The sequence below is a fragment of the Euprymna scolopes genome, chromosome 5, assembly GCF_053919585.1.
Source record: "Euprymna scolopes isolate OS-2025 chromosome 5, ASM5391958v1, whole genome shotgun sequence".
Taxonomy (NCBI): domain Eukaryota; kingdom Metazoa; phylum Mollusca; class Cephalopoda; order Sepiida; family Sepiolidae; genus Euprymna; species Euprymna scolopes.
Genome location: NC_136486.1, coordinates 67,631,590 through 67,643,679, shown reverse-complemented (window position 1 = coordinate 67,643,679; position 12,090 = coordinate 67,631,590). Strand labels below are relative to the sequence as shown.

General features: G+C 35.1%; 1 non-coding gene across 1 annotated transcript; it reads right to left on the bottom strand.

Annotated features, from left to right (window-relative positions):
* Nucleotides 1–10,215: 10,215 nt before the first annotated feature.
* On the bottom strand, nucleotides 10,216–10,416 carry LOC145277278 (U2 spliceosomal RNA). The gene has a single exon (XR_013868130.1). It is a non-coding gene; the product is annotated as a U2 spliceosomal RNA (small nuclear RNA).
* Between the last annotated feature and the right edge of the window lie 1,674 nt (nucleotides 10,417–12,090).

The following is a 12,090-nucleotide window of genomic DNA, read 5'->3' as shown; positions in this document are numbered from 1 at the left end:
TTAGTGTTTTCATATGTCTTACATAATTATTCGCGAAGTCAAATAGGGGAAGTTGTTAAGCCTCTTCTGCTTATTTGTAAGTGACTCCTATATAGAAACGGAATCTTTTGTTATTGTTTTTGTTAATGAAATCATGATTTCTGGTAGTGCATAAACATAGCGACATACTATAGCTAGTATACACACATTAATTGTATGAAGTTATGAGATCAAAATAAAGAAATACATACAGTGCAAATTATTATTATTTTATATACGATGGTTATTACATCATCTATGAAAATGGCAACGCTTAATCCAAAATAATACTTACGTGCTATTCTGCATAAGTATTTTAGATGTTAAGCAATTAATAAAAGGCCGCCGCTTCCGATATTAGTCCATATTAAAAAAAAGGTGCATCCTTAAATGAAGCCTGACGTATAAATAAATATGCAATTTAAAAATTTAGAAATCTAAAAATTACACATGTTTTCGGTAATAAGTCAAAAACTACAAACCGGTATTTTTTTTTACATTAAATACATAAGAGTAATACATTATCGACTATAAAATCGTAATATTGTATAAAATATAAAAGCAAAGGATTTTTCTTTTATCTTCATGATTGTTACGCGTACATAATGAAATATTTTTCGAAAAAATATGCAAAAGATGTGCTGAGTGTTTAGAAAATTATTATCATTCTCAATGTTAAATTTTGAACACTACTGGAAAAATGTTGGATACATAAAACTTCCAAAATAAGTTAACATGAGAGATATTTCTAAATGTGAATAAAACCTGCTGGTTTCGTCCTTGCATTTGTACTGATGCCCGTGTAATAACATTATTATGAACGGAAAAGTGAATATAACACGCCAACGTTTGTCAATTTGCGTGTTACCATGGGTAAAACCTAAGAGATTAACGCGACGAAATATATTGCAACCAATGCTCCATGACTTCGCGAATTTCATCAAGTCTGAATTGCATAGCTTTAATCATAGGTATAATCACCCTTGATGAAATAGTAATTGTTATATTTACCACTCGTGGGAAACACTGACTACACATGAAATATTAGCGTTGATTACAAAAACCAAACTTACACACGCAAACAAACAAAAATTACCATTTAATCTACAGGAAATACATTAATGCATATGAATATGAACGCCAGTATCATTGATATGTGTTTTCCATATTTTTCCCTCGTATTCGATTTGCTTGTCGTGTAATTTACACGGCTCACACAATACTGGGCGTGTTACATTCAGTTACTCTTCGTTTTATGGACAATGTTAGAACTCTTATTCGAAATCCGTTACTCTGATTCATATTAAAACATAATTGGAAAGTTCACTCGATTTATATTATTTTGACAAAAACTCCATTAGTGCTATTGTGCTGAATGCAAATAGAAATAAATTACAAAACTGTAAGAAAAGAACAGAAATATCATAATAGTAAAAAAAAATTGTACATTCCATGCTAAAGTTACCTCTGTTGCGTGTAAATTCAGATAATTAAATATAAAAAAAATAATTAATTGTCTATTGCTCGGCTTAACAGTTATTACTTTATCAGTGTTTGTAAAGTGCGGTAAAAGTGTAGTATATAATGGAATTTAAAATGTTTAGGCCCAAAACTGGACATGCATGTTAAATTTCAAATGTTAAGACCACAAAATCCAAATCTTTTGAACTTTGACACCCTGGAAGCCACATTCACGGCAGAAAACATATTAAAAAAAACTTGCCCTATCTCGGAATAAACTTCATGTAAAATTTAAAATGTTTAGACCAATAATTGCCTAATATGTCATTTTTTTTAATTTGACCGAAATTTTTTACCACTCACTTAACATTTATTGTTTTGGCCCCAGATCAAATTAAAACGCTTGATCCCTGTCCAAGGAAACTACAGCTAAACTTTCAAGAGTTCGGTAGAGTTTTAAAGGTCAAATCGTTGAACTTTACCCCCTTGACAGCACAAATCTATGGCCGAACCCCGATCTAAAAATGTTCCCTGATCTCAATACCCCTTATATCAAATCGAGAATCTATAGACTGAAAATTAATAAAATAATTTCGTATGGAAATGTACACACACACACACACACACACACACACACACACACACACACACACAAAAGAAAATTTCACTTTTATAGTTGTATAGATGTATATTTATTAGCGGATGTGTCTCTGCGTGTGACTTCAGTTTCTAAGCAGTCTTAAACGGCTGGGCTGAATTTTTTAATTTTTTGCAAACACACATCATGTGCCCGGAAATATTGTTAGATCTTTGTTCATCGAATTGCCTTTGATTTATATCGAAAATCAATAGTAAAAAAATCGATTATGGAGCAGTTTAATATTCAACTAATCTTACCCCAGTATATAGCTTAAAAACAAGTGCATTTGAAAAGTGTTCTCAAAGCACAGGCAAAAGGCCAAACATCTAAAAGTAAACACGTTCCTTTATAAGACAGGGGCGCGTTCAAATGAATGTTTTTGTGTAAGACCCACTTTTTACACTATAACTGACTTTTGTATATTAAATTTGAATTCAAGAAATTATATTAAAATATTTTTAAAAACAAATCGTAGGTTCTCTACACTGCAATGTTGACGATAATATAGCGTTGACTATATCACTGCGTGAATATATGTGAAACTTTTGGAAATAGATTCCCAATTATAGATTAGAATGATTTGATTTTATCAAATAATTAACGAGTTCCCTTATTTCGATGGCAAATAAGTATTGAAAGTGTGGGAAAATACTTGATCCTGATTAAATCCCGGGCAACATCGAGTAACTTGTTAGTACAATATTTTTCTAAATTAAAGTATTTCACAGGTGTCTTTATAAGTAATGGCTTACCTGCATAACCGTTAGTGTTCCCTGAAATTTTGTAAATAAACACTCAATATCAGTTATATATTTGTTCGTATTTCGATTAATTCATAGGAAAAAAACGGGTTTAAATTCTGAGATTTTAACTTCAAATATTAACCATTTTGCATGATGAAAAACTTAAATTATAACAATGGTAAAAACATAAAAGGGCATTAATATAGGGAATTTGACCATTATAATTACTGCGAAGCATAAAAACTATGCTGCGAAAATCTGATATAGAATGTTAAGCTTATCGTAAAGACTGTTACAATTAACTCAAAGTATAAGATATGTGATTAAAAATATATTAATAACAGTTCATATGCATGGAAAATATTAACAAAATAACCATTTTTAAAATATTTATTAGAACACACAAACTAAATTAAAATGACACTTGTCACGGAACTAACTTATTAAGCTCGTACTAAACATTTGGTAAAAAAAGTAATCCATATGCAGTTAATAAAAAAGATAAACTAGCAACTAAACCCTACGAGTTCGAGAGAATATACCATTAACAAGGTAAGTATATTCAATCAAATATTAGAGATAAAAAAATGCTTGGAAACACACACACACACACACATATATATATATATATATATATATATATATATATATATATATATATATATGCACATGAGATACACAAGCGTGGGGGTATACATATATATATATATATATATATATATATATATATATATATATATATATATATACACGCACACACTCGTTGGCGTGTCTCAGGGATAATAAATGGCGTATATATATATATATATATATATATATATATATATATATATATATATATATATACATATACAGTGATGATCATATTTATTGGCACGGTAAAATAAAAGTTAAATTTTGTCTAATAAATTCTAAAAAAGGGATTAAATTAAAGAAAATAACAGAGTATGTTATGTATTTTTAACTGGTCTTTCCGATGCAGCAATCGGATTTTAGAAAAAATAAATAACAAAGGAACAACAAACATGATTGCAAAAAACCCTTTTTCAAAATTATTGGCACGGCTTTGTTTTTCTTTTAGTATCAGTATAATATCAATCAATTTCCGGTTTACGTGCTTTCTGAACTTTTTTATAGCCATATTATGCTTGTTTAACGCTAATTCAGTGAATATTTTTTTTCAGATAATTTTTAGATAGCGATTTATTTAAACTATTATAAGTGACTTAATTATAATTTTCAATCGCAATGGTTAAAACTAAGGAACACAGCGAAGACGTCAGGAAGCTTGTTGTAGCATGCCATACCAATGGGGAGGTCTATGATAAGATTTCAAAGAAGCTAAACCTTCCCAAATCCACTGTTAGAGCCATAATAAACAAGTTCAAATCGCAAGGCCACGTTATGAGTTTAGAGGGTAGAGGGAGTAAAAGAATTCTTTCCCCAAGAGATGAACGGAAAATTGTTCGACAAGTAAAACAAAACCCAAGGATCTGTGTTGGGGAGATTGTTGATGAACAGAGCACCTCTGGAGTGAATGTATCTCGACATACAGTTGGTAGAGTTTTGAAGAGAGCTGGTTTAAAAGCATGTCGTCCGAGAAAGACTCCCTTATTGAAGCCTATGCACCTGAAAGCAAGGCTAGCCTTTGCAAAACGTCATATTGATAAAGATGTTGCATTCTGGAAACGTGTTCTATGGACTGACGAAACGAAAATAGAGTTATTTGGCCATAATAAAGTGTCTTATATTAACAGAAAATCTGGCGAAGCTTTCCTGCCTAAGAACACCATACCCACAGTGAAGCACGGTGGAGGCAGTTTGATGTTTTGGGGATCCTTTGCTTCCTCTGGACCAGGGCGACTTGTTAAGGTCACAGGTAGCATAAAAAAGGAAGATTATGTTAAAATATTGGATGAAAACCTGAAAGACTCTGCTAAAGAGCTCTCACTTGGTCGTCGTTGGTGGTTCATGCAAGATAATGACCCAAAGCATTCGGCTAAACTGACTAAGAAATGGGTTGAGGACAATCATATTAATGTTTTGGAGTGGCCATCACAAAGCCCAGACCTTAATCCAATTGAACATTTATGGAGAACATTAAAATTGAGGGTAATGCAAAGGAAGCCTAAGAATCTTATTCAATTGGAGGATTATTGTCAGGAAGAGTGGGCTAAAATTACTACTGAAGAGCGCAACAACTTGGTTGTAAACTATGAAAAGCGACTGAGGAAGGTAATCAAGGCCAAAGGCTATACAATTGATTATTAAATAAATCGTGCCAATAATTTTGAACAAGGGTTTTTTGCAATTATGTTTGTTGTTCCTTTGTTATTTATTTTTTCTAAAATCCGATTGCTGCATCGGAAAGGCCAGTTAAAAATACATAATATACTTTGTTATTTTCTTTAATTTAATCCCTTTTTTAGAATTTATTAGACAAAATTTAACTTTTTATTTTACCGTGCCAATAAATATGATCATCACTGTATATATATATATATATATATATATATATATATATATATATATATATATATATATATATTGATAAATAGATTGATATATAGATAGATAAATAAAATATAAACAACAACAAACACCATATTCTCTCGCTTGCCAACTTTTGTTCATACTTTACACCGATCAACCTTCCGCTTCCCTGAGTTGCTAAATATTTCTTATAATCATATGCATCTATATCTTTATCTATCTATCCACCTTTCTGTCTATATATTTATCTATTTATATATATATATATATATATATATATATATATATATATATATATGTCTATCTACCTATCTATCTATATACACACACATATATATATATATATATATATATATATATATATATATATATATATATATATATATATATATATATATATTGAGAGAGAGAGATCTGTGTATCTGCACGTCTCTGTGTGTTTGTGTGCGTCTGTCTGTCTTTGTATGTTAGTGTGTGTGTGTTCGTGTGTATATGGCTGTATATATAACAATGTGTATGTATTTAAGCGAAAACGTTACTGCCTTGTAACTTTCTTACAGTTCTTTACTATATATGTACACATGCACGCGCACATACACGTACACGTATACACACACATATACATGTATACACATGGGTATGTATTATATATACATATACGCATATATATACACACACATATATATATATACATATAAATATATAAATATGTAATTAGCAGTGAGTTATGAGTAAGTTATTTAGATGCACGTTAAATGGAAAAATTGTAAAAACCCTCAGAAAAATAAATTTCTTAGTTATAAATAATGCAGTTTCTGTTGTACGAGATCAACAGCTGATGTATGACTGTAATTTCACATTTTTGCAGTGAACTGACGTGAATTTTCTTTCAAATACATCTCTTGGCATATCAAAGACATCTGATGAGGTTTTGTATGAATAATTTCGTTATAAGATTTCCAGCCATAGAATATTTCGAAATTACTGATGAACTATCAAGGTTTTTTTCCAAGTAATAGATCAATTGTGGCTCCAATACTTTTCTTTTCTTCATAAATCATCTCCCAAATCATATTGTAATTTATCTGCAGTTACATACGCAGATTACACTACCGTCTACGGCAAGACTGAAGGCGAAAAACGAAACTTTTACACTGGAAAATCTCTTTTGAATTCAAGTTCGTTGACTTCGAGACGTAGTGCAATGGGGCTAAATCTGGCTAGTTTATTTTAACACAATCAAAATCAACCTACTATTCTTTTTAACGCTTATACTACCACTTGCCTCATCATCCATATTACTTGTTCCCGTCTCATAAAAGCTTCCTCCTTTGACATCGCGTGTCTGATCAGTAGTCAACTGAATTAGAAAATGTCATCAAATATGTTTCCAATTATATTTGCGTTATCTCACTGCTTCACGATCTATCTTACTCCCGTCGCAATCCTCTCTCTGTATAAGTGTAAAATGCGCCTTAAAACTACACTTGGGCATAAGCTGTAGGCGAACCTTATAGTACATTAACACAGTTTATTAAACAGCTTCGAATTATATATAGCACCTCAAACCATTTTATTTGAGACATAGTCGGTCGAGATCTTTGCGTTCTTATTAAGACACTTTTTTTCGTAAACTTTGTTGGGTGTGAAAAACTTCAACTGTTTTGCTATAACCGATTTCTGTCAAGATCGCACTATCTTTAAAATGTGAAAACATGCGGATAAGATCCGCTTGTGAATCGAAATGTTACACGTAACACTTTCTATAAACACAAAGTTTCGGCTTAATAGAACGGTTTCTACGCCGTCCATGGAATATAATGCGCTCACAGTCATAGCAATACGATTGCAAAGTAAGTAAACTAATCTTTTTCATCTTAGGATATCCATTAAATTTCATGTAAAACATAAGGAATTTACGTTTGCTCTGACTCTATACGTATGTAAGGAGTGCGTAGTTGTTAATTGCGTGTCTTTGTGAGCTGTTGAGTTTAGTGTGTAATGTCGACTTTGTACTTGGGGTTTTGATTTTCGAGATTATGTTTACTAGTCCTCGTCACGAACGAGTCCGTAGTGATGTGTGCCATTCTCTTTTGCAGTAAGGGGGTCTCGTTGCTTGCTCCAGCGGGATTGAAGTCCCGAAACCCAAATATGGCACTGCTACATGGCTTCCCATCCAGAACGATTTTGCATATTACAAATGGTCGAAAGATTATAGGTATCTAGCTGAAGGAGATAGACAATTTAAGTGTAGTATATTTTTAAAAAATATCTCTTGGGCCAGTGAACCGTCTTTCCTATTCTGGTGTTGTATAATTGGGTCAATTGTTTTGATGTGAGTGTAAGTTGTCAAAACTAGATACCTCAAAGACGTCAGTGTTGCACTCAATATCAGCTTTCTTCAGTCAGTTCACCGACATTGTTTCGGTACCACCATTCATATCAAGTTCAAGGTGGTTTTTTTTCGTTCAAACACTTCGAATGGTTCAAGGTATAGAAGGCTAAGAGATATACGAGTCGCCTCATTTCGGAGGAAAACATGGGTTCCTCTATCCATATCTCGATGGACATGCGCTGAGATTGTTTGTCAAGGAGGAGACAAAGAATGTAGCTTTGAAAAATATGATCGAAGTTGTAAGACGTACACCGAGGTGCCTGCACTGAGTGTATCGTCAGGTGTGAATATCGTACCAGGAATAAAGCAATTCTTATAATCTGATTAAACAGCTGATCGGCAGCCAAGTAGAATAATAGGTAGTGTTTCAGACCAAAACTGTGATTCACACAACGCGGTTTGAAGTTGCCTATGAAACTGCTCCAGGATCTTATTGAAAACTGAATAAATAATTGAGTGGATGTGTTTTGTACCAAAGATTCACGACAACTCGCAAAAAAAGAAGCTTCATACTGCCGACCACGATCAGTAGTTAGTCGTTCAGGTACTCCGAAACGAGCAATCTAGGAAAGAAACCAAACGATTTGCAATAGTCACCGCAAACATATCGGTTATCGATGTGGGTTGGGGGCACCGGGAGAGCGGCGAAGACGTGATAATATGTGAAAATAACCAAAATTTTCAGGCTTCGTTTCCGGGTTATCTATTAACATGTCGGGAACACGCTACAGGAAAGGAGAAACACTCAAGTTGAGCTCGAACGTATCGCTGAACTTTGGAGCGTTTACCCTGAAGGCAAGCACGGGATCAACCAGTGATAGTTCGTCCCATATACCCTAAAATGTGGTGTAACAAGTTTTTCTGATCCAGCAATGCCCGGGTATGATAGTAGGTTTAGTGTCTCCCACACTGTGCGTTTGTGTTGTTCAGGTACCAGGTTGTATATATATCTCAATGGAAGTGTCGCAGAGTATGGTATTCCCCTAAATCAGGAATTGATGGTAGGAGAATTTGCCACATCAAAATTTTTCGGACGTTATATCTTAATTTTCCATGACAGGCTAGTTCTGTGTTGATTTTTAAGTTAATAGATGTAGAAGTTTTGAGGGTACCAATCAAGAGTCGGGAAAGTTTATCGGCTGCCAAGTTTTCAATTTCAAGAATATGTCTAATGGCACAGATAAACTGAGAAATATAGTCCAGCTCACGGAAAATGCGAGGGAATGTTTATCAGATTTATATGACAAAGCAAAAATGAGTGGCTTGTGATCAGTTAAAATTAAATATTTCGACCTTGGAACTGGTGCTTCAAATGTCGAACAGACGGGTATATTGCAAGTAGCTTTCGGTCGAATGCGATGAGGCGATGTTCATTTAGTTTGAACTGGCATGAGTAGAAGATCAGTGGTCAGGCTACTATGTTTATAGAACTTATCTAATGGCAACTTAGAAGCATCTACTGTGAAATATACATGAGCATCTGTTACAGGATGTGCTAAGAAAGTAATACAAGTTTATTCCTTTTTTTACTTACGCAAATGAAAATAAAGCATCTTTAGTAACTGTATTTAGGCATTACTTTCTTTCCTGCTTTTGACGACATTTAAGTATAAATCTTCTAATAAAAATCATCATGCTAAGAAGTTAAAGTGAGATTCATTGAATTGGGTGGACTTTTGTTAATAGTAATCGAACACCATTCGAGTCGCTCAAATGACCCCAAAATTCAAAAATTCTGTCCAAAAACACATTTTTCTGCATTTGTGCGTACATTGTGTGTACTGAGTTGTTAAGACGGATAAGTGAGGGCCTTACATGATTTTCCATCTGTATCGCTTGCGACTAACACATTATCAATGTAGGTAAATACAACATTCAATCTCCGCACAAATTCCTCAACAAATCCAGAATACCACAAGCAAGTAGTTGTTATTGTCTTAGCAATATCCTCTGTATTTTTAGGAATTTGATGGTATGCCCGAATTGAATTAACCTTGTAAAATATATTAAGACTTAAATCAATCTAACTAAATAAATTAGCTGAAAAATCTTGGAGGATTTGAATTGAATATGTGTCGGAAATAGTAAATCGTATGTTCATTGGAGAATTAGACGCGATATAAAGTGATAGTCGGCGAGAGTCTCGAACAGGGCGAAAAATTATTTCACCCATGTTTATTGTTTACTAATATTGAAGCATGTGATCAAATTCGGCCCCAGCCTTCTTGAGACGATGAAACGCGAGTTTAAATTTAAACAAGGCCGATAGCCATTTGTCGCTTGCTCTCGTGTAATGAATGAATGTGTGAATGTAGGATTGACATGAAATTCTTAAAGATAAACTAAAATGACCGAAAAATGGGCTGAAATGACTTAAATAAATAAAAAGTAAATGACTTAGAATGGCTTTCATGAACTTTAGGATGAATTGAATGACCTTAAGAATGGCTTGAATGCTTAAAACATAACTGGAATCCTTCAAAAACAACAGAAATGATCTGGAGAATTACTTGAATGGTTTTGAGCCTGACTGGTTGTAAAGTGGATGGCAATTTTACATTAAACTAATACAGAAAAGTGATCCCCCACTTTATATCACAATAAGTACAGCATGTAGTAAGAACAGATATTATACTTTGATCTTGGCCAAAAGGCCAAGAAAGGTTACTTATTTGCTCCCCACAGAGCAAATTAGGCACACAGCAGATTTTTAATGTGAGGAATGAAGGGGAAATGGGGACTAACTCCGCGGGCAGTAGGGGAGCTAGATAGTGACAATTGGTATGGAGGGTTGCCCCTACATTGACCAAGGTCTTATATGTGGGGTTGGTGTTTATTTGCTGCCCCACCGTGCAAATAAGGCACAAGGCCGATTTTTCATGCAAGGAGCTAAGGGGAAATAGGGAGCAACTCCCCGGGGAGTAAGGGAACTGGATAGTGACAATAGGTATGAAGGGGTGGCCATACATAGACCAAGGTCTTATATGTGGTGTTGCCCCCACATGTGGTCTTTGCTTGCAATATCTGCTGGAACAGATACTACACTGATCTTAGCCAAAGGGTCAAGAAAAGCGTATTTATTTGCTCCCCTAACGAGCAAATTAAGCACAAGGCCGATTTTTAATGTGAGGAGTGACGGGGAAATGGAGACAAACTCCCCGGGGAGTAGGGGAGATGGATAGTGACAATTGGTATGAAGGGTTCCCATACATAGACAGATGTCTTATATGTGGATTTGCCCCCAAATATTGTCTTTGCTTGCAGTATCTGCCGGGACAGATACTACCCTTTGATTTTGGCTAAAAGGCAAAGAAAAGGGTATCTATTTGCTCCCCATCGAGCAAATAAGGCACAATGTCGATGTTTAATATGAGGAGTGGAGGGGAAATGGGGACCAACTCTTCAGGGATTGGGGGATCTAGATAGTGACAATTGTATGAAGGGTTGCCCCTACATTTCCTAAGGTCTTATATGTTGGGTTGGTATATATTTGCTCCCCCACCGAGAAAATTAAGCACAGGGCCGATTTTTAATATGAGGGGCGAAGGAGTAATGGGGACCACCTCCACGGGGAGTAGGGAACCACGATAGTGGCAATTGGTATTGAGGGTTTCTCCTACATTGACCAAGGTCTTATATGTGGTGTTGCAACTACATATGGTCTTTGCTTGCAGTATCTGTCGGAATAGATACTACACATTGATCTTGACCAAAAGGCCAAGGCAAGGGTATTTATTTCCTCCCCCACCAAGAAAATTAGGCACAAGGCCGATTTTTAATGTGAGGAATGAAGGGGAAATGCGGAACAACTCCCCGGGCAGTAGGGGAGCTGGATAGTGTCAATTGGTATGAAGGGTTGCTATTTATTTGCTCCCTCACCTAGCACATTAGGCACAAGGCCGAGTTTTAATGTGAAGAGTGAAGGGGAAATAGGGAACAACTCCCCGGGGAGTAGTGGAGCTGGATATTGACAATTGGTATGAATGGTTGCCCCTACATTGACCAAGGTCTTATATGGGGGGTCGTCCCCACATATGGTCTTTGCTTGCAGTATCTGCCGGAACAGATACTACACTTGATCTTGGCCGAAAGGCCTGGTATTTATGTGGTCCCCCAACGAGCAAATTAGGCACAAGATCGATTTGTAATATGAGGAGTGAAGGGGAAATGGGGACCAACTCCCCGGGGAGTAGGAGAGCCGGATAGTGACAATTGGTATGAAGGACCGCCCCTTCACTGACCAAGGTCCCACATGTGGGGTCGCCTTCACATACGGTCCTTTCCTGCAGTATCTACCGGAACAGATGGTATTTATTTGCTCCCCCACCGAGCAAATTAGG